This window comes from Pantherophis guttatus, chromosome 10, assembly GCF_059756535.1.
Source record: "Pantherophis guttatus breed Tessera chromosome 10, ASM5975653v1, whole genome shotgun sequence".
Taxonomy (NCBI): domain Eukaryota; kingdom Metazoa; phylum Chordata; class Lepidosauria; order Squamata; family Colubridae; genus Pantherophis; species Pantherophis guttatus.
In genome coordinates this window covers 28,673,104-28,696,371 of record NC_142072.1, presented here as the reverse complement: position 1 = coordinate 28,696,371, position 23,268 = coordinate 28,673,104, and the positions used below count along the sequence as shown (strand labels likewise).

Genomic DNA, 23,268 nt, shown 5'->3' with positions numbered 1-23,268 from the left:
GTTTCAGAACGTAGACGAGCAAAAGGAGGAGGACTTAGGAGAAATCATGACTGAGATACTCTCAGAAGTGACCCAGAGGGACAAGGAAGAGATACGAAGTGGGATAGATGAAATCTATAGAGTTCACACGAACTACGCCTGGAGAAATAAGTTACCAAAAGAAATACACATTAGATTTACAAAAAAATCTTTAAAAGAAGAGATGTACAGGAGGATGAGAGAGGATACAACTATGTATAGAGGAAAAGAAATTTTAACCCTCAAACAGATACCAAAAAGGACAAGGGACCAAAGAAGGAAGTACAACTTTCTAATGGCACAGTTGAATAAATTTAAAATAAAGTTACGCTGGCTAATACTGGAGGGTCTACTAATCTCCTGGGAAGACAAAAAATATAGAATTGATAACTTAGAAAAAGCACAGGACTTTTTCGACCAACACTTCGTACTGGAGGAGGAGCAGGAGAGCAGAGAAGAAGAGGAACTTAAGAGGCAAGAGGAACAGCGGACAGAGAAAGAAGAAAGAAATCAAGAAGAGGGGAGAAGATTGGAAAGAGAAAGAATGGAGAGAGAGGGAGCGAGGGAAAAGACGCAAAGAATTACTAGAAACACAAAAAGGCTGAAAACAACGAATAGATAAATAAAGAGAGATGGAAAGAGAGCTAAAACTTATTTCAATCAATATAAACGGACTTAATTCATCAGCCAAAAGAAAACAGACATTTACAAATCTTCAAAAGCTAGAAATAGATATCATAACACTCCAAGAAGTACATATCAAAAGACAGCATCAAAAATTATTGGACAATCAAAGATTAGGAAGACTATATGCATCTCTAGGAGACCAAAAAAAGAGAGGAGTTGTAATATATGTAAAGAAACACCTAAAAACAAAACAAATATATACAGACACAGAAGGACGTATCTTAATAATAAAAATACAGACAGGATCCAAAACAATATTATTAATATCTATATACGCACCCAATGGAAACCAAAATGACTTTTTAAAAAAGCTACATAATATAATCAAAGACCTGGAATACGAAACTATTTGCATGGTAGGAGACTTCAATGCAATCATGGACATAGAAAAAGACTATCGGAGTAATAAACAAAGTAAAACCAGAAAGAAAATTCTACCGGAACCTTTCAAAGACATGATCAACGAACTGCACCTACACGACGTATGGAGAGAGGCAAACACACAAACAAAACAGTATACATATTACTCGAACCCACACCAGTCATGGTCTAGAATCGACATGGCCTGGATGACTTCGGACCTTAGAAAGGAAGTAAAAGATATCGAAAAAGCAGCGAACACCAGGGCAGACCATAATCCCATTAAAATATTATGGAAAGGACATCGAAAGCAAAGGAGGTAGATGATGGACACGGGAATAATAAAAGATAAGGAATACATACAGATGATTGAGAAAGAGGTTAAAATGTTCCTACAAATAAATACTAAAGAACAGAGATCGCTTCAAAACCTTTGGGACACAATTAAAGCATACATAAGAGGTCTTACAATTGCGTATATGGCAAAAAAAAATAAAGAGAAACAACAGTCAAGGAATAAGCTGTTAGAACAACTTAGAATATACGAACTAGAATTGCAGAAGGAACCCCACAACAAAAGAAAAAGAAAAAAAGAAAAAGAAAAATTAAATCTTACTAAACATAAAATTAATCTGATTACCCAGACAGAAATTGCACAGAAAATCAAGCTAGCAAAACAGAAACATTTTGAGCATGCAAACAAAATGGGGCGCTGGTTAGCGTATAAACTGAAAAAAGAAAGAGAAAGGAGAACAATATTTCAATTGCAGGACGAAACAGGACAAATACACCATACCAATCTAGACAAAAAACGTATAGTCAAAGATTTTTTTCAAAGTCTCTACAAGAAAGAAGAGATCCGGGATGAAGACATTAAGGAATACTTATGTAAAACAAACATTACAAAATTAGAGGAGTCCCATAGAGAAGCATTAAATAGACCAATTACGATGTCCGAGCTGGTGGAAGCAAGGAAAAAGCAGAAAAATAACAAGATTCCAGGCCCGGACGGAATACCAATGGAGTTTTACAAAAACTGTCAAAATGCAATGGATGAACTGTTACTCCAAGTCCTCAATGATGCATTATTAGAAGCAGAAATTCCCAAATCCTGGACCGAAACCATTATTACACTCATCCCCAAAGAAGATACGGACCCCACACAAGTTAAAAATTATAGGCCGATCTCATTGCTCAATGTGGACTACAAACTCTTCATGTTGGTTATAATGCAAAGACTGAAAATAATTATTTATAAATACATACATACAGATCAGAATGGTTTTGTCCCAAGAAGACAGATCAAAAACAATATAAGAACAATTATCAATGTCCTGGAATATTATGAGAAAAGAGTTGACAAACAAGTAGCTTTAATCTTTTTAGATGCACAAAAGGCATTTGACAATCTAAATTGGAATTTCCTCATATTGCAATTAGAAGCCATGGATTTCGGTGTCAAATTTTTACATATGATTAGAAAAGGATACTCCTTCCAAACGGCCAAAATTATGATTAATGGAGATACGACTGAAAATCTGGATATACAAAAGAGTGTGAGACAGGGTTGCCCTTTATCCCCACTACTGTTCATAATTTCATTGGAAATATTACTAAATGAAGTTAGGAAAGATGCGGAAATAAAAGGTTTCAGAACACGGAAAGAAGAGTACAAATTGCAAGCCTTCGCCGACGATGTGGTATTTATAATGGAGCAACCGGAAATAACAGGAACCAAACTTTTAGCGAAGATAGAGGAATATGGAATATTTTAAGCAGGGCTTAAAATTAACAAACAAAAAACTAAAGCATTAACAAAGAATTTGACAAAGGTACAGGAGACAAAACTAGAAGACAAATTAGGAATACAAATTGTAAAGAGAATAAAGTATTTAGGAATCTGGCTTACTGCTAAAGCAATAACAATTAGAGAAGACAATTATAACAAATTAATGAAACAAATTAGAAAAGCTCTGGAAACGTGGAACAAATTACAACTGTCATTTTTAGGGAAAATCGCATCCATAAAAATGAATATACTGCCTAGATTAGTCTACCTCTTTCAAGTAACCCCAATCTGGCCAGGAAAGAACTTTTTTAAGGACCTTAATAAAATAATAAAATTTATTTCGAATGGGAAAAGGGCCAGAATCAAAATAAAGTGTATGCAAGATACTCGGGAAAAAGGAGGTTTAGGCCTACCGGACTGGGAGTTATATTATAAAGCAGCATCGCTAAACTGGATAAGGGATTGGATAGACCTCAAGAATAAAAGAATGCTATTACTAGAGGGCTTTGAATTACAACGCGGATGGCACGCCTGTCTGTGGGAGGGAAAGGACAAGCACCATGGATATTTCCAGCAACATATTATCAGAGAATCATTGTACAAAACATGGCAAGAGATTAGAAATCACTATACCAAAATTCCACGATGGTTATCGACAATGGAAGCACTAATATATCCCAACGGCATGGATATAGAGAAAATGAGGAGTTATAAAGAACTACTGAACAGGGCGGTATAGAAATTCAATCAATCAATCAATCAATCAATAAAAAAGTGTTCAATAACCTTAATTGGAACTTTATGATTGAAGAAACCAAAATAATGAAATTTGGAATGAATTTTGAAAGAATGATAAAATCAATTTACAACAAACAAAGGGCAAGAATAATAATAAACAGGGATATGACCAAAACATTCCAAATTGAGAAAGGAGTAAGACAAGGGTGTCCACTATCTCCACTACTATTCATTATGGCTTTAGAAATTTTGTTAAACAGGATTAGAAATAACAGTGAAATAAAAGGTTTAAAGATCAGGAGACAGGAGTACAAAATGCAGGCCTTTGCCGACGATGTAGTGTTGATTATGGAGGAACCATTAGAAACGGGCCAAAGGATTTTGGAGGTATTAGGAAGATATGGCAAAGTATCTGGGTTTAAATTTAATAAAGCCAAAACTAAAATGTTGGTTAAAAATCTGACTGAAAAGCTGAAAATTAGAAAGGATGTTGGACCTACAAATTGTCAAAACATTAAATATCTAGGAATTTGGATACAACCGAGGTGCTCGGCCCTGAAGGAGGACAACTACATACCCTTGATCAAAAAAATTAAACAAAATCTGGAGAAATGGGGAAACCTGCAGCTATCGCTCTTGGGCAGGATAGCATCAATAAAGATGAATGTCCTGCCCAAGTTATTATATCTATTTCAGACTACACCAATCTAGACAAAAAATTTTTTTGTAGAGTTGAATAAAATCACTAGAAAATTTATTTGGGGTGGGAAAAAACCTAGAATTTCACTAAGATCACTACAAGATAGTAGAAGTAGGTGAGGCTTTGGACTCCCAGCTTGGGAAATTTATTAAAAAGCGGCCAATTTAGTTTGGATAAGGGAATGGGTCATTTTAGAAAACAAAAGAATTTCAATCCTGGAAGAGCATGACCTACAAAGGGGTTGGCATGCTTATTTATGGGACAAAAAAAAACATACTTCCACAGACATAAGATAAGGGATACATTAATACAAACCTGGGAGGAAATTAGACTAAAACAATATATGAAGGTCCCGAGTTGGCTTTCAACAATGGAAACCATGATATATCCCAATACGATAGGTAATGACAAAATGTTTAGGTATAAAGTATGATCTTGAGATAGGGGAGATAGTGACTGAGCCCTTGTCATGGTCAGATCATTCCCTTCTTAGGCTTGACTTTTTCCATTGCGCTGCTCCTCCAATCCATGGACGGGTAGCTTCTCCTAGTTGCTGGGCAGAACTGAGTGCTAAACCTTCCACTGTTAGGCCACGCCCACCTCAACCAATCAGCTTCAGTCTTTCTCACTCAGTTGCTGTGAGAACTTGGCAATTTGAGTGCTCTCTAATTAATTTACCTTCCTTGCTAATTGTTTTGTTATTTTAATTTATTATTTTCACATCTTTACTTTTACCAAGGAGCTGCCACGTGGGATTACTAATTTGCTGTGTGCCTTCGGCGTGCTTGGGGCTCCAAGCCGCCTGGCCTAGCCCCTTATCAATCGGGGCTGCAGCATACCGGATTCCGACCCGGCTGGGCGGATCCGCGCTTCCGTTGCCGCTGGCGAGGGGCTAGCCTTCCGCTGAGGTGTTAGAGCTGCCCTCGCCTCAGCTCCGTCCTTCAAGCGGCTCCGGAGTGCCGGCCCTGTCATCGGGCGGCCTCCGATGTTGTGAATCAGCTGGCGAGCGCTCGGAACGAGCGGAGATAGCGCAGACAAGCGCTATTTGGCGGACTCCTCCTGCGCTGTTTTCTTCCGGCCTGCATCGAGTGAAGTACCTCTCCCCATCGGATACAGCAAGTATTCAGCCTTTGTGACGGCCGCCATTTTGTTTCGGGACTCTGTCAGCGTGGCGGCCGCCATTTTGGAGAGACAAATTTAAACAAAAAAAAAAGGGGCTTTGGAGGCTTCTGCCGGCTAGCGCCTGGGTGGCCTTTGGTTATTAACCACCCTTGCTGACTTTGGACCCTGAATTCTGACCAAGGCCTGGCAGCTTTACCCCTTCCTTGCCTGGCTTAGGGGGGCCTTCTTTAGATTGGGGATTTGAGCTCAGCAGCTTCTGAGCCTAATTTGCCCCCTCCCCTACACATCTGGTTCTGCACGGTGGGCAAGTTTTCCTTGGGGAAAGACTCCGTACTGCTCTATAGTGGACTTGGCCTACTATTTGCCCTCTTCTGCCTCATCAGCATGGCAGACTTTGCCTTATCTTCTGATTCAGAGGGCACCTGTGATTACCCTGCCACTCAAAATAAATCAGGCAGCAAGAAAGCTAAATCCAAGTCTCGCAAATCCAAGGCGACCTCTAGGTCCTCCACTACCAACAAGGCGGAGCAGAGGCGCCATGAAGCCTTAGAAAAGCAGTTTGAGAGGGCCCAGCTACAACAGGCCTCCCTGTCCAGACAGACTACTGCTTCTGAGGACAGGGCCGATCATTCTGGTAATTTGCAAACCGAATCTTCCACTGCAATCAGGCTCGCTGCTTCCAACTTACAACGCTCCAAAGGAGTGTCAATGTCATTGCCAGATGTGTCCAGCCAATCTGATGCTCAATTGGGCCGTAGACGTGTGCCAGAGGCTACCTTCACACCTACTGCGGCGGGGCTCCGCCCAGAGGTGCCTGACACTCCTGTGAGTTTTCACTCTGTGTTGTCAGATGCGCTAGCAAAGATCTTAGCTGCTGGCATACAACAGGAGGTGGCCCGGCCAGTTAACACCTGTCAACCTTCTTCAGCTCCGGCCCCTGTTGATGATGCAGTTCCGAGCACCAGTAGACAACGTCCTGTAGTGTCTTCTTCTGAGGAGTCTGAGGAAGGAGAGATTTGTCCAGAGGATGTCGAATTCTCAGAGGATGAGGATCTCCCTCCCGAGAAGCCCTGCTTCACAAATTTGTTCAGACCTTCTGTCTTCAAATCTTTGCTTCATAAAGCCAAGGTCGCTACTAAGTTTGGTATTGCAGATGGGGCCGCTGAAAAGTCTTCTGATTCTCGACACCCACACGAAGCCCTATTCCACGTTTCTAAACAAGAGCAGGACGTGATTCCTTGTCCTCCCTTATTTTCCAATGTCATCACATCTGCCTTTGGCCAACCGGGCTCACTGACTGCTCCGAGTGGCCTGGACAAACGTCTTTATTCTGCTGAGTCACACCTGGAGGATCTCCTTGCCGTCCCTTCAGTGGACTCCCCAGTCGCTGCTTTGTCAACCTCTTCAATGCTGACTTCTGATGTGGTGGATGGCCTCAAGGCGGAGGACCGCAGAATGGAGATGGGGTTTCGTAAAGCGCACCAAGCTGTGGCCTGGGCCATCAAGGCAGCCACGGCCACGTCTTTTTTCAACAGGGCTTCTCTGATCTGGCTCCGCCAGCTGCAAGAGAGGTTGCCCCCCACCGATACCAGGCTGCACCAAGACATTAACAAACTTGTGGCAGCAACGGAATACTCCGCTGATGCCTCCTTGACGGCGACAAAATTTGCTTCTCGAGCCATGGCAGCAACTGTGACCAACAGGCGTCTTTTCTGGCTAAGAAATTGGCGCGCAGACAATAAGGCTAAATGGAAGTTGGCTTCGGCTCCATTTTCGGCCCCAGCACTATTTGGTCCCTGTCTGGAGCCAATCTTAATAGAAGATAAAGACAAGCGCAAAGTGCTACCGTCCTCCTTCCGTCGTGCAGAGCGGAGATATACGCCTTATACACAGCGCCAGTCCTTTCGGTCCTCCTCGATGCCGAGCGGGCAATACTACCAACGCTCTTATTCACAGACGTCTGACCGGACATCGGACAGACAGCCATTTCGTGACAGATCAAGAAATCAATACCAATCAAAGCGCCCCTTCAGAGGCTCCTCTTACCGTCCTCCACGCAGAGGAAAGTGACTCGTTGCTTCCAGGCCCTATCGGAGGTCGACTCCAGCACTTCTACCTCCAGTGGGACCTTGCGACGACCGACGCTTGGATCCGCACAACTATCCAGCACGGGCTTCGCCTCGAGTTCCACACACTACCACCCAACACATTTCGTCGCTGCCCCATCCCTCGGTGCAGAGTCCAGAGGGAGCTCATGGAAGCAGAGATCTCACACCTCCTCTCCATCAACGCTGTGGAGCCGGTGCCCCAAGGCCAGGAGAGAACTGGGTTCTACGCTACCTTGTTTCTGGTGCCGAAGTCATCGGGGGGCCACAGGGGCATCTTGAACCTAAAGCGCCTCAATCAATATATCTTGTATCGCAGGTTCAAGATGCACTCCCTCAGGACAGTTTTGGCATCTATCAGGCAGGGGGACTATCTTCAATCTGTAGACCTCCGCGAGGCATACCTGCATGTCCCTATCCACCCGTTGCATCGTCGCTACCTTCGCTTCGAATACAACAACATGCATCTTCAATACCGGGCGATGCCTTTCGGCCTGTCCTCAGCTCCCAGGACCTTCACGAAGTTGGTGACGGTAGTCGCGGCTTCCATCCGATCGAGCTCTGTACGTCTCAGCTGCTATCTCGACGATTTGCTAGTGATGTCAACGTCCCCGTCGCAGGCGAGCAAAGACATGGTTGTGGTCCTCCAGGCGTTCCAGAACCACGGTTTCTCTATCAACTGGCAAAAGAGCCATCTGACGCCTACGACTCGGCTCCAACACCTGGGCGCAGTGATCGATTCCCAGCTGGGTCAGGTGTTTCTCTCCCCAGATCGCGTTCGCGACATCAGGTCTATGGTGAGGCGAGTCCAGTCCCAGAGGAAAGTGTCGCTGCTCCTGCTAAATCAATTGTTGGGGAAGTTAATATCCTGCATCCATGTTGTTCCGTGGGCACGCAGACACTCCCGCCCACTTCAGTGGCTGTTGCTTCCATTCCAGAGAGAGAAACGCAGCTTGTCATCCCATCAGATTGTCTTAACCCCACAAGCTCGACTGTCACTCACGTGGTGGAGGTCCCCCGCACTGCAGAAAGGATGTGTCTTTCTCGAACCGAACCGAGTGGTTCTGGTTACCGATGCCAGCCTGTCGGGCTGGGGGGCCCATCTACAGAATGCAGTGATTCAAGGTCAGTGGTCTCCGGCGGAGCGGACGAACAGCATCAATTTGCTGGAGTTGAGAGCTGTTCGTCTCGCCTTGCGCCATTTTGTTCACACCTTGGAGGGACAACATGTGCTGGTCCGGACGGACAACGTCACCACCAAGGCACACATAAATCGGGAGGGAGGCACACGCTCCAGGTCCCTGATGATGGAGTCGGAGAGTTTGTTGGCGTGGGCGGAGAAGCACACAGCATCTCTGGTGGCGGACCACATCTCGGGGCAGGACAACATCATGGCGGACTGGCTGAGCAGGGAGCGTTTGGACCCTGCAGAGTGGTCTCTCAATCCTGCCCTCTTCAATCAAGTAGTACAGCAATTTGGCCGTCCTCTAGTGGACCTCTTCGCCAGGCCCCAGAACGCCAAACTAATGAGGTTCTACACGCGTTACCCTACCGTCGGTGCAGAAGGTTACGACGCTCTAAGCTGTCAATGGCCCACAGGGCTTCTCTATGCCTTCCCTCCCTTGCCACTGATTCCAAGACTGATTCGGAAGATGTTGTTGGAGAGGGCCGAGTTAATTCTGATAGCACCTCAGTGGCCTCGCCAGCCCTGGTATGCAGACCTAGTGGGATTGTCCGTGTCCCCTCCGTGGGTAATACCACTAGGGGAGGAGATGCTCAGCCAGGGGGCCATCTTCCATCCCGATCCAGGGTGGCTCCGATTGGCCGCTTGGCGCTTGAGCGGCTCCAGCTACAGAAGGACAGACTGTCTTCCGGCGTCATAAAGGTGATACAAGCGGCCAGGCGCCCTTCCACCACTAGGATTTATGAGTCTACGTGGCGTACATTTTCTTCCTGGTGTGTGGCCCATCACGTGGACCCGACCTCTGCAGATATCCCGGACGTTCTGGACTTCTTACATGATGGTTTGGCCAAAGGTCTTGCTCCTGCCACACTTCGTCGCCAAGTAGCCGCCTTGTCCACGGTCATTCAGTGCGAAGAACACCGTATTCTCTCACATAATCCTAGGATTAAGAGTTTCCTGCATGGGGCCTCCAACATCTCACCTCCGGTGGTACATAGATACCCATCCTGGGATCTTCCGTTAGTCCTTCAAGCGCTTACAGCATCACCATTTGAACCATTGGCTTCAGTGTCTCTAAAATTTTTGACACTTAAAGTCACCTTTCTTTTAGCCATTACGTCAGCTCGACGCGTATCAGAGCTCACTGCACTATCAGTCCACAAGGACCTTTGTATCTTTCATAGTGACAGAGTGATCCTGCGCTTGGATCCATCCTTCCTACCTAAGATAAACTCACGATTTCACCGCACTCAAGAGTTGGTGCTGCCTAACTTTTGTCCGAACCCTCGTCATCAGACTGAGTCCTTATGGCATACTTTAGATGTTAGACGAGCTCTCCGGCGTTATATCAAGCGTACTGAGTCTTTTAGACAGACTGAATCCTTGTTTGTGTCTTTCACACCTTCCTCAATGGGGAAGAAGGTCTCATCTACCACGATTGCCAGGTGGATTAAAGCGTGCATCACAATGGCCTACGACGTAAGGAAACGTCCCCGTCCGGCTAAGATCTACGCACATTCAACACGCAGTGCGGCCACATCTGCAGCTTGGTCTACAAATGCCTCAGTGTCTGAAATCTGTAGAGCAGCCTCATGGGCTTCTGACTCTTCCTTTATCCGGCACTACAAAATTGATCAGTACGCCTCGTCCGATGCAGCTTTTGGACGTAGAGTTTTACAACAAGTGGCCACGCCGCAGGCTGAGGTTTCCAGGCAGCCTCCCGCCCTGAGCTCCTGAACTTGGGTATATCCCCGTCCATGGATTGGAGGAGCAGCGCAATGGAAAACGGACGTTGTGTTCCTGAACGTCCATTTTCGGGGCGCTGCGACTCCAATCCATACCCACCCATTCGGCTTCCTGTTTTCTGTTGTTTCTCTTGATTAAAATCTTGTTGGTTTTTCATAGTTGGCCTGGTTCCTGCGCCTTCGTGAAGAAAGACTGAAGCTGATTGGTTGAGGTGGGCGTGGCCTAACAGTGGAAGGTTTAGCACTCAGTTCTGCCCAGCAACTAGGAGAAGCTACCCGTCCATGGATTGGAGTCGCAGCGCCCCGAAAATGGACGTTCAGGAACACAACGTCCGTTCTAACCGCCACACCCCGCTGCAGGGAGGCGGAACAGCCTAGATGGTTCCGCCCCAGGCGCCTGATGGACCCTGATAGGTTCCAGATGGAGCTTGGGCCATTCCCTGAGGCTCTGACTCATGGCTCGGCTGAAGAGCTGGTGGCCGCCTGGGATAGGGCGACCGCTGATGCTTTGGACCGAGTCGTGCCTTTGCGGCCTCTGACCCATCGCCGAGTTTATCTGGCTCCTTGGTTCGCCAAAGAGCTGAGGGAGATGAAGCGCCGGAAAAGACGCCTGGAGAGCAGTTGGAGGTCTAGCCGTTCCAAATCTGACTGAACACTGGTAAGGTCTCATATTAAGACCTACCTAGTGGCGATAAAAGCGGCAAAATGTAATTATTTTTCCGCTCTTATCACATCTGCAGATAACCGCCCAGCCGCCCTGTTTAGGGTGACCCGCTCCCTCCTCCATCTGGGAGTGTGGGAGGATCCCTTGCAGGGTCGGGCTGAGGATTTTGTTCAGTATCTGCATGATAAAATCACTCAGATTCAGGAAGGCTTGGTCTCTGACTGGGTTAGTACAGACGGGATGATGGAGGCCGGTCTTGAGAATGTCATTTGGGAAGAGTTCGACCCTGTTGCTCCTGAGGACATGGACAGGATACTGGGACGGCTGAATGCGACCACATGTTTATTGGACCTGTGTCCCTCCTGGTTGGTGCTGGCCTCCCGGGAGGTTATGCGAGGCTGGCTCCAGGGGATTATTAACGCTTCCTTGAGTGAGGGTGTCTTGCCATCCGCCTTGAAAGAGGCGGTGGTGAGGCCCCTCCTCAAGAAGCCCTCTCTGGATCTGGCTGTTTTGGCTAACTACCATCCGGTCTCCAACCTTCGCTTTGTGGCGAAGGTTGTTGAGAGTGTGGTGGCGCGACAGCTTCCTCGGTACCTGGATGAAGCTGTCTATCTAGATCCGCTCCAGTCTGGCTTCAGGCCTGGGCACAGCACAGAAACGGCATTGGTCGCGTTGGTGGATGATCTCTGGAGGGCTCGGGATAGGGGTTATTCCTCTATCGTAGTCCTGTTAGATTTCTCAGCGGCTTTTGATACCATCGACCATGGTATCATGCTGCGCCGGTTAGAGGGATTAGGGGTGGGGGGCACCGTCCTACGGTGGTTCTCCTCCTATCTTTCTGACCGGTCGCAGTCGGTGTTGGCAGGGGGGGGCAGAGGTCGACCCCGAGGTGCCTTGTTTGTGGGGTGCCGCAGGGGTCGGTCCTCTCACTCCTTCTGTTCAACATGTATGTGAAGCCGCTGGGCGAGATCATCCGTGGTTTTGGGGTAGAGTTCATCAGTACGCTGATGATACTCAGCTGTAAATCTCCACCCCAGGCCATCCCAATGATGCCCTTGAAGTGATGTCCCGGTGCCTAGAGGCCGTGCGGGTCTGCTTGGGGAATAACAGGCTTCGACTCAACCCTTCCAAGACCGAGTGGCTGTGGCTTCCGGCGTCCCGATATAGCCAGCTGGTGCCATTGCTGGCTATTTGGGGCGAGTTGCTGGCCCCCACGGAGAGGGGTCACAACTTGGGCGTCCTCCTGGATGAACGGCTGTCTTTAGAAGAGCATATGACAGCCGTGGCCAGGGGGGCTTTTTATCAGGTCCGCCTGATTCGCCAGTTGCGTCCCTTTCTGGATCGGGACTCCTTACGCACAGTCACTCAGGCACTTGTCACTTCCCGCCTGGACTACTGCAATGCTCTCTACATGGGGCTCCACTTGAGGAGCAGCCGGAGGCTCCAACTGGTGCAGAGTGCGGCTGCGCAGGGGATTATGGGAGTGATGGGGCGCTCCCATGTGACACCCCTCCTGCGCGAGCTGCATTGGCTTCCGGTGGTCTTCCGGGTGCGCTTCAAGGTGTTGGTTACCACCTTTAAAGCGCTCCATGGCATAGGACCTGGGTACTTACGGGACCGCCTTCTGCCGCCGATAGCCTCCCACTGGCCAGTTTGCTCCCACAGAGAGGGACTCCTCAGTGTGCCATCAACCAGGCAATGTTGGCTGGCGACCCCCAGGGGGAGGGCCTTCTCTGTGGCAGCTCCTGCCCTCTGGAACAACCTGCCCCCGGAGATACGTAGGATACCAGATCTCTGTGCTTTTCGCCGTTGCCCTCAAAACTTTTCTATTTCATCAAGCTGGGCTGGCATAACCCCCCCCCCCAGATATTTTTAATTGTAAATGGATTTTAGTCGGGAGGTTTTAAATTTTGGGCCAAAATTTGTTTAATTCTTTAAAAATTTTAAATTTTGTATTGGGATGTTTTTTATTCTAGGCTGTGCACCGCCCTGAGTCCAGCAGGAGAAGGGCGGTATAAAAATTTAATGAAGGAAGGAAGGAAGGAAGGAAGGAAGGAAGGAAGGAAGAAAGAAAGAAAGAAAGAAAGAAAGAAAGAAAGAAAGAAAGAAAGAAAGAAAGAAAGAAAGAAAGAAAGAAAGAAAGAAAGAAAGAAAGAAAGAAAGAAAGAAAGAAAGAAAGAAAGAAAGAGAAAGAAAACTTTTAGATAACGGTGGAAATCTTAAAACTAAAGAAGCACTAGGAGAACTAGTGGCACTAGGAGAACTAGGGCATCTATATAGACTGGTGGCCATATTTGCAAATTAAATCCAGGCATCAAAAAGACAAGGAGGAATTTGGAATAGAGTTGGGAACAAACAGTTTTGATAAAGTACTGATAGGCTCGGAAAAAAGAATACTACCTAGACTATATAACTACTTATTAGAGTACGATAGGGCAGAAGACCTGGTAAAAGATCAAATGATCGCGTGGGCAAAAAATATAGGTCACAATATAAATTTGGAGTGTGGGAAACAATCTGAATAGAAATTATAAATTGACAAAAGCAGCAGCATTTAAAGAAAATCAATACAAAATGTTATATAGATGGCATTTAGCCCCCGCAAGACTAGCAAAAATCTACTCAAACACAAGCCCAACTGCTGGAAATGCGACCACCACCAAGGTACCTACTTTCATGTGGTGGACATGTCCCGAAGTGATGAAATACTGGAAAAAGATTCAAAATTGGATACAAGAAATAATTAAAGAAAAAATAGATTTGGCGCCCGAAACATTTCTCCTGGGAGTACTAAAGGGGAAATATGAGAAAAAAAAGAAGTATTTAATTATACATATCATTACGGCAGCTAGACTAAAGTATGCACAACACTGGAAAGGAAAGGGAATACGACTGGAAGAACATATAATTCGGAAAATCTTAAGAGTGTGCCGAGATGAGCAAATTAACATATGAAATAAACGAGAAAGAGAATTGGGAATACTATACGGTTTGGAGGTTTTGGTATAAATGGATGGAAGATCGTATAGAAGTGTGATAGATAGTGTAAATATTAGAGTAAATGAGTAAAAAAGGAGACACTATAATGAAAGTATGTAACCATTATGTATACAGATTACCACTGTCTAACCGATTTTACTTGTATTGTACTACAATGTAATTCAGTAAAAATTTATTAAAAAAAAAAGATAAACTCAAAACTACGAATTGGAACATGGAACCTGAAGCCTATATGAATCTGGGAAAACACACAACACTATCCAAGAAATGTTCAAATACAATATCTCTATACTGGGAGGGAGTGAAATGCGCTGGCCTGAAAATGGAATGTGTAGAATAGGAGATTATACTATCTACTACTCTGGTGAAAATAGTAAACATCATCGAAATGGACTAGCTATAATAGTAAACTATCTTGTAAATAAATGCATCAAGTCGTTTATTCCTGTATCCGATAGAGTGAGGATGATCCAAATAAATAGTACTCCAGTATATATGAATGTTATAAAAGTGTATGCTCCCATAGCTGGCAATGATAAGGAGGATTTAGAGAAGTTCTATGAAGACATAAACAGTATATTGAAAACCCTAAGAAGTAATGATATCACAATACTCATGGGGACTTCAATGCAAAAGTGGGAGAAGGAAGTAATATTCCTGTAGTTGGAAACTTTGGCTTAGGAACCAGAAATGGTAGAGGTGACAGATATGTAGACTTCTGCAAGGAACATAGGCAATATGTGATGAATACTTTTTTCAAGTAACCAAAAAGACGCCTTTACACTTGGAGATCACCGGCAGATACACGAAATAATATAGTAAGGAACCAAATTGACTATTTTATAATAAACAAAAGATTTAGAAACTCAGTAAAATCAGTAAAGACATACCCAGGTGCAGATGTACCATCCGATCATAATTTACTCCTTGCTGAAGTCCAGCTGAAACTAAAAAAGATAAAAAACCCTAATCCTCCTAAACCAAGAATTGACAGTGACTTTATCATTAAACATAGAGATAAGATAAAAGAAGAACTAGAAATTCGTTTAAGAGAAATCAACAACCTAAATAATGAAGATGTAGAAGTGAATTGGAATAAATTTAAAAATGCAATAGTAGAAGTAACAAACTCAAAACAAAGAGAGAGGTACCACAAGAAACAACAGTGGATGATGGACGAAATTCTTAATCTCATGGATGAAAGATGTCTTATAAAAATAAAAACAATGAAAAATACATACAAGTGGGACTAGATGACAAAGACATCCGAATCATAAAGAATCTATATTGGCATCAGGTAGCAAATGTGAGACTAGGCCAAAAATACTCAGATGATTCAGAAATACAAAGAGGGGTCAGACAGGGCTGTATTTTGTCTCTGCTGTTATTTAATATCTGCTCTGAGTCAATTTTCAACAAAGCACTGGAAAACATTGATGCTGGCCTCAAAGTAAATGATGTTCAGATCAACAATTTAAGATATGCTGATGATACAGTTCTGCTTGCCAGTAAGCATGAAGACCTTCAGCTCCTCATCAATAGACTCTCAGGAATATCTGAAAAATATGGCTTGAAGCTTAACACCTCAAAAACCAAGATCATGGTCATCAGCAAACAACCCATTAATTTACCACTGATAAATTCGGAAGGAATACCATTAGAAAAAGTTGAAAGGATCACGTACCTCGGTTTTAATTCGCATGAAAGCTGGGACATGATCAGTGAAGTAAAGACAAGGATTGAGAAAGCTTGAACAGCATTCTTCAAAATGAAAAAGGTCTTTTGCAGTCACGACATAAGCCTAAGACTGAAAATCATTCTTGTCAGATGTTACATCTTTTCTATCCTGCTCTACAGAGTAGAGAGTTGGTCTCTGACAGAAAACCACTTGAAGAAACTAGAAGCATTTGAAATGTGGATTTACAGATGGCTGTTACGTATAAGATGGGTTAACAAAATCGCAAATGAGGTGATAAGCCACCTGGGAAAGCAAAGGGAAATAATCAAAGCCATTAAAAAGCGAAAGTTACAAGTATTTTGGACATGTGATGTGACACCCAGAAAAATACGGCATCCTTCACTTAATCCTCCAGGGAAAAATTGAAGGCAAACGATGCCCAGGCAGAAGAAGAACATCATGGCTTCAAAACCTAAGGGACTGGTGTAGACAAAACTGAGCAGCACTTTTTCATACGGATGTTGACAAAAATAGGATTTCCAACATGATCACCAACGTCTGATGACGGACATGGCACAAGAAGAAGAAGAAGAAAGTACAGAGGCCTGGTAGTACAACTCCCAGTCTGGCAGCCCAAAATCCCCTTTATTTTTAGAATCTTGTAACATTTTCAAACTTATTCTTGCTTTTTTCTCTTGCCAAGTATATTTTGACATCATTTTATTTAACTCCTCAAAGTAGTTTTTTCCCCAGCTTTATTGGAATTGTTTTGAACAAAAATAATAATCTTGGCAAAATATTTTATAATAAATATTCTTCCTATCGACGATAGTTGCAGGTTTTTCCACTTCTCCAAATCTGATTTAATTTGCTGCATTAGCTTGATATAATTATCTTCTTTAATAATTGCACATCTTGCTGTTAGTTGAATTCCTAAATATTTTACTTTCTTGACTGTCTTCTTCATCAATTCTTTTTTCTATGTATCTGTGAGATTTTTTAACTAGTATTTTAGTTTTCTCTTTATTTTCAATCCTGCAACTTCACCATATTCTTCTATTTTTTTTTTATTAATTTGGGTCCAGTTCCTTGTGGTTTTTCTAAAATAAATACCAGGTCATCTGCAAACGCCTGTAATTTGTATTTTTTTATTTCCATACCTTTTATTTCTATATCTTGTCTAATGTTTCTATCGAACACTTCCAAAGTCAGTATAAATAGTAGTGGGGACAATGGACATCCTTGTCTTGTGCCTTTCTTTATATTGCAGTTCTCTGTCATGTCTTGCTGAGCCCTGGAGGATGGGAGCCGATCTCACCTCAGGGGACAAGATGCTTCAAAGTGCCAGAGTCATGGCAGAGAAGGCTCTTCTGAACCATGCCAACCAAAATTCCTTGACTGATGAGGTCCACAGCATGGCACTTCTGCAAGCACAGGTGGGGTGGGCCAGACCCATTGGGGTGAGACGGTTCCTCAAATAACCTGGACCCATGCCAGGCAGGCTTTAAAGATGATAACCAACATCTTGAATTGCACCTGGAAGCAAAGCAGCAGCCAATGCAGCTCTTGGGACCACTCTAGAGGCCCTAAAGACTGCCCGTGCCACTACACTCTGCACCAATGGTAGCTTCTGAATGCTCCTTAAAGGTAGCCCCACATAGAGCACATTACAATAGTCCAAGTGTGGGATGAATGAGTGAGCACAGGAACTCCCGATTCAGGAGAGGCCGCAACTGGCGCACAACCCAGAGTTGTGCAAAGGCTCTGCTAGCCACAACTGTCACCTGCTCTTTTGAGTTGTAGAACCCCCAACTTGTGGACCATGTCTGTCTGGGGTAGTGCTGGAACCCCATCCAGAACTAAAAATGTTAAAGTTCCAGACCTTGAAGCACCCAAAGCCACTCGGGCTTCCCAGGGTTCAGCCAAAGCCTGTTGTCACTCATCCAGGCCCTACAGCCTTCAGGCACCATAGAGGACAGCGACAGCCTCACTTAGATCACTAGGGGTGGAGATTTAAAGTTGAGTATCAACAGCATATTGAGGATACTTCAGCCTACAGTAGCGGATGATCTCACCCACGAGCATCATGGAAAAAGGAGTGGGTAGGGACTTCTGGGGTGACATCACGGTGGTGCAGTACAGAAGAACGGGACTCTGTTCTTTCTGTCCGATTTTTCGCATCAGGAGGCCTGTAGAAGCAAAGTCAGACCCTGGAGGGGTCGGCATTATAGAGGGGATACTCTGGGGGTGATGGGGAGAAGAGCAATCCCCCGTTGCAGCGGGAGAAACCCCTTGAATTTGACGCAAAATAGACCGCCTGTAATGGTCGGGTCCGGAAGCATGACGGCCTGATCAAATGGTGGAGGAAGCAAAGAGTGAGAAGCAGCAAGAACTATTGGTGGAAAGTGACAGGACAGAGTGTGATACTGGGTTACTTCTCTAAACTGGTGAATCCTACAAGCTGATGGACAAGTGAGTCTCCAAGAAAGGTGGGAAAAGCGGCGCCTTAGCGGTGGGAGCGAAATTTTGAGAAGACAGAATCAGTAAGCATGGCAGGAGGAGAGAGTGCAATATAACAATTCGAATGGGTGCTGTTCTGGAAAACTGTACAATTAGACTAACCATCGAGACTGTATTTGAGGCTATTGAATTCAAGAGATTAGAGATTGTGGTGAGTGGCCAGGAAAGGAATATGTACAAAAAACTTTTGTGATACAAACAGAGACGTTAAGGTTCTGGAAGTGAAGAGAAGTTACAGTGATTGTGCAAATTAGAGGGAAGCTGACATCTTGGATCGGGAAAACGGAGAAGTTGCAGATGAAATAGTGAGACTTTGGAGTAAAGAACTCTCTTGAAGATTGTGAAGGACTTTGGATTGGATACATCTGCAACCAGCTATATATATACAGTATACAACATTATTCAATTTATTTATTATACTGATTGTATAACTGCATATACATATATATGGGTATATACATTAGAAAGACCATATTTTTCAGAGTATAAGATGCACCTTTCCCCCCCCTAAAAGGGTGTGAAAATTTAGGTGCGTCTTATACACCGAATGTAGCCTTGCCCACCCACTGGCCCCCACCCTTTGGCTTGTGCCTTGCAGCAGTTACCTCCTTGCAAGCAAACAGCAAGAAAAAACAGCTTTTTTCAGCTTCAGCATAGACTAATTAGCACAAGTTGATTAGATTGGCCTCCCGACTCAGCTGATTTGCTCTCAGGTGTTTTGCGCAGGGCTCTGCTGCTTGCTGCAAAGAGGTAAATTGGAGCAGATTTTTTTCCTTCTGCTAATCAAACTATGCTGAAAATGAAACTGAAAGTAAAGCAGGCTGTTGGCTGTAACGAGGCAAAATTAGGCAGAGGCAGAGGCAGATTTCTTTTTCTTCTTTTTCCTCACCAAAAAAGGTAGGTGCAAACAATGGGAAATTTAGGGCAAAAGAGGAGAGTTCAAGATTTTAAACACAAAAGAAAAAAAGGAGAAAGAAAAAGGCAAAAATAAAAATGGGGAGAAAAAGAAATGAAAGAGAAAAATGTTATACATATTTAGAATTGAAATATGAATAGTAGTAAGAAATAAATGGGAAACCATGACTGTAAAAATTAAATGAATAATAATTGGAATATTTGTCTTTGTATTTTTGAAATCTAGACAATGATAAGTTTTATTTTTTTTAGAAATATGAATAAGTATAAACTGTAACAATTGAAATACCTTTAATGGTATACGGTGGTGAAAGTAAAAAGGATTAAATTATAGCTTGGATAACAGCTAGAACATTTTTAAATTTAATTAGGGAAATTGTAATGATTGAAATATTTTTAATTATATATTGTGATGAAAGTAGAAATGATTAAGTTGTGATTTGGAGGATTGTATGGGCAAAACTATGTGGGTTATTGGGAGAGTTTAGGATGTGAAAATGAGTAACATAAGAGGGGGAAATTATTTGGTTTATTATTATTGGTAAATATAGTTAATTGATTTGTAATGAACGGAAATAATAAGGATATAATAAATAATACTAGGATATGATATACTGGTATACTAGATTCTGTAACCATTAGGTTCCTGTAATACATATATGCCTTTGTATTTGTATCACATATATTATGCCTTTATATTTGTATCTCCTGTAACAAAACATATTCTGTTATTAGGCCTGTAATGTATCTGGTATTTGTCAAACATATGTCCCTACCATTTGACCTGAACCCATATCAATCTTCTCCCTGTTTTTTTCTTGTGCCATCTAAGAGCATGGTACGTATCGCCAAGGCATAATTTACACCTCAGTCCTAATTTATGTTAATCTGGATAGACTCCTACTTTCCAGGGCCAGGGGGCCAAAGTGGCCAACTGAGTAAACAAAGAAATGCTCAAGATGACTAATTGGGAAGTTTCTATTCCCCCTTGCAGGGCAACAAGGAATGCACATTGACTTGGCCACGCCCACCCAGTCACCTTACCACCAAGTCATGCCCACTAATTAAGCGACGCCCACAGAACCAGTAACAAAAAAATTTAGATTTCACCCCTGATTTCACCCCTGGGTCAATCTATCCTCCAAAGCACCAGAAGGCAGGACAAAAAGTAATGTTCCAAGGGAATATTCCATCTTTGGTCATAGGGGGGGAGGTGTTGCCTCCTGTGGATAGGGTGCGCAATTTAGGCATCCTCCTGGATGCACAGTTGACTTTAGAAGACCATGTCACGACCATGACCCGGGAGGGCATTTGCCTAGCTTCGTCTGGTGCGCCAGTTGCACCCCTACCTAGACCGAGATGCCCTACACACGGTCACCCATGCACTCGTCATCTCCCGGATCGACTATTGCAACGCTCTCTACATGGGGCTGCCCTTGAAAACCACTCAGAGGCTTCAGCTGGTGCAGAATGCGGCCGCGCGGGTAGTGATGGGAGTGTCCTAATGCTCCCATGTCACACCCCTCCTGTGTGACCTGCATTGGCTACCGGTTGTCCACCGGGTGAGGTTCAAGGTGCTGGTGATTACCTATAAAGCCCTACATGGCTTAGGCCTGGGGTATTTGGTGGATCACCTGTGGCCAGCAACAGCTCCCCATCGCCCCGTGCGCTCACATAGAGAGGGCCTACTTGGGGTCCTGTTGGTCAAACAATGTCGGCTGACAGCCCCTAGGGAGCGAGCCTTCTCTGTGGGTGCACCTACCCTCTGGAATCAGCTCCCCTTGGAGCTCTGGGTAGCCCCCAACCTTTGCTCCTTCCACCGTGACCTTGAAACATGGCTGTTTCGCCAAGCTGGCCTGGACTGAATGGGGTTTTAATGGGAATTTTAGTTTTTATTGTTGAATTTTAATTGGACTTGTTGTTTATTGCTGTGAGCCGCCCTGAGTCCTTGTGGAGAAAGGGCAGCATATAAATCCAATAATAATTGTAATAATAATAATGATGATGATGATGATGATGATGATGATGATGATGATGAGTGGAAGATGATCCAACCTAAAACTAAGTAGAAATTTCCTGACCAATCGGTGTAACGGCTTGCTTCCAGAAATCGTGGGTGCTCCATCACTGGAGGTTTTTAAGAAGAGATTGGAGAGTCATTTGTCTGAAATGGTAAAGGCTACATGATGATTCCCTTAAGAACTGTAGCATTTCACTTAACTATGGCTATAAAAAGGTTGTAAAATCGTGCATGACTCACTTAACAACCGTCTTACTTAGAGCCACCCAAAATAACTTCCCCACAGGTCCTACTTAGACCCCCTAGGTCAGTGTTTCTCAACCTCGGCAGCTTTAAAATGGGAGGACTTCAAATCCCAGGATTCCCCATCGGGCATTCAAAGCTTTAATCCCAGAGGGGGCTGATGATAATTCCTGCAGCCTAGTGTGCCAAAGGAGCCGCGTCTTAGGCGGATGCAAGAAGCGGCCCCGGTGAAGCCGCTGTTCCTGAACTTCAGCCACTTTGAAGACGCCTGGACTTCAATTCCCAGAGTTCCCCAGCCACTGATGCCTTGAAGCCCACTGACCCCCTGCAAGGAAGGCGGGGACGCCCGGCCGGCTCTCTTCTGCCCACTCGACTCCCCCTCCAGCCCCGGCCGAGGAGACTGCAAGTCCCGGCAGCCCCGAAGAAGCCGGGGGCGATTGGCGCCGAGCAGGGTGGGCGGCCCCTGCGAGCGGGCTGGCTGCCGGGGCCCCTGCCGGTGGCTGTGAGCGCGCGCGCGCGTGGCCGCCTGGGGGAAGCGGGGCAGGCGAGGCGAGGCAGGTGAGGCTGCGCTGCGGGCGGCCCGGAGGGCGACTCGGAGAGAGCGCGGGGCGGCTCCCGCCCTCTCTCCGGAGGCTGCCGGGGCGGGGTGACCCCACTTCCAAGCCGACCTTGCGGCCGCGGCATCGCCGGGACGGCGGAGGGTCTCGTGCAGCGGCTGGGCTTGGACTAGAAGACCTCGAGGACCCTCGCGAAGGAAGGCAGCGGGCGGGGCTGCTGGACGCGGAGGGGCCCGTCCGTATCTCGGCAGGCCCGCGAGGGGCGCCTTGGATGGGTGCTTCGGCCCCGCCGCGCTCCTGGCCGCTTCGTTGCAGGCCGGGCTGGAGGGTCCCCCGCCGGGGCCGAACACCCCCCCCCCCGCACGCCTCCCGTGGGTTACTTCGCGGATGATCAGCCCCGGGCAGAGCAGAGGCTGCGATCCACTGCGGAGCCCTCGGACTGATGCGGTGCTTGGGTTTCAATAAAGCTCCGAGAGCACTAAGGAGCCCTCAGGGCTGGGCTGGGCTGGGCTTGGGTCGGGTCGGTGGGACTTATGCAGGTTTATTGAAGAAATCCTGGTTTGTTAGACAATGGGTGAAGCATGCTGCTGCTTCACAGGAACTTCCTTCCTCTGAACTTTGTGATTTAGCCCTGACTGTAAATCTCCTATGCTGACTATCTCACTCATCTGGTGCCACTAAGACAAATGAATGGGAAGCACTCAGTTCTGAATGGCTCATTCACAGAAAGGGATCGGGATAAGCATCTGCCATCCTGTTTTGTGTGTTTGTGACTGACTCGCCAATTCTGCCCTTTGAGGGGAAGGAGGAGTAGGATCCGTGGGGCTCCCCTGGTCCCATCACAGTTGTTGCTTCCAACTCCAGGCAGAAGGAACTCAAGGACTTCTAACCTGGAGGAGGAAACCATTATCTGGGTGGCTATAATATTACAGCAAGGAGTGCCCTTACAAAGGCCGAGGCCAGAAGGGAGGCTGAATTGCCTTGCCTTCCTTTCCTGCAAAACGGGTGCCCTGAGATGTTGAGGCTCAAGCCCCTTTAATCTGGTACAGTTCATGTAGTTGCAAACAAAGAAAAGTGGAAAATCCTGGCGGTTGCCTTAGTTAGGAAAAGGAATCCAGTTGGAGGAGAAAGAGCCTGCCTGCAGCTGCTTGGAGAGAGGGAGGGATGTTCTGAAAGTGAAAATGGCTGGGAAAATCTTACAAGGATAACAGCAGAGGCAAGGAT

The 23,268-nt window shown here is 45.4% G+C and overlaps 1 protein-coding gene across 2 annotated transcripts in view; it reads left to right on the top strand.

Annotated features, from left to right (window-relative positions):
• Positions 1–23,268, top strand: part of ZBTB8B (zinc finger and BTB domain containing 8B) — a 43,883-nt gene that overhangs the window by 5,992 nt on the left and 14,623 nt on the right. The window contains exon 1 of one of the 2 annotated variants that reach the window (XM_034413190.3): positions 21,655–22,045. The exons of the other annotated variant lie outside the window; for it this stretch is intronic. The gene's annotated coding sequence lies outside the window, so the exon portion shown is untranslated. Of the gene's footprint in view, positions 1–21,654; positions 22,046–23,268 lie in introns of those variants that run through there. 2 annotated transcript variants of the gene reach the window in all.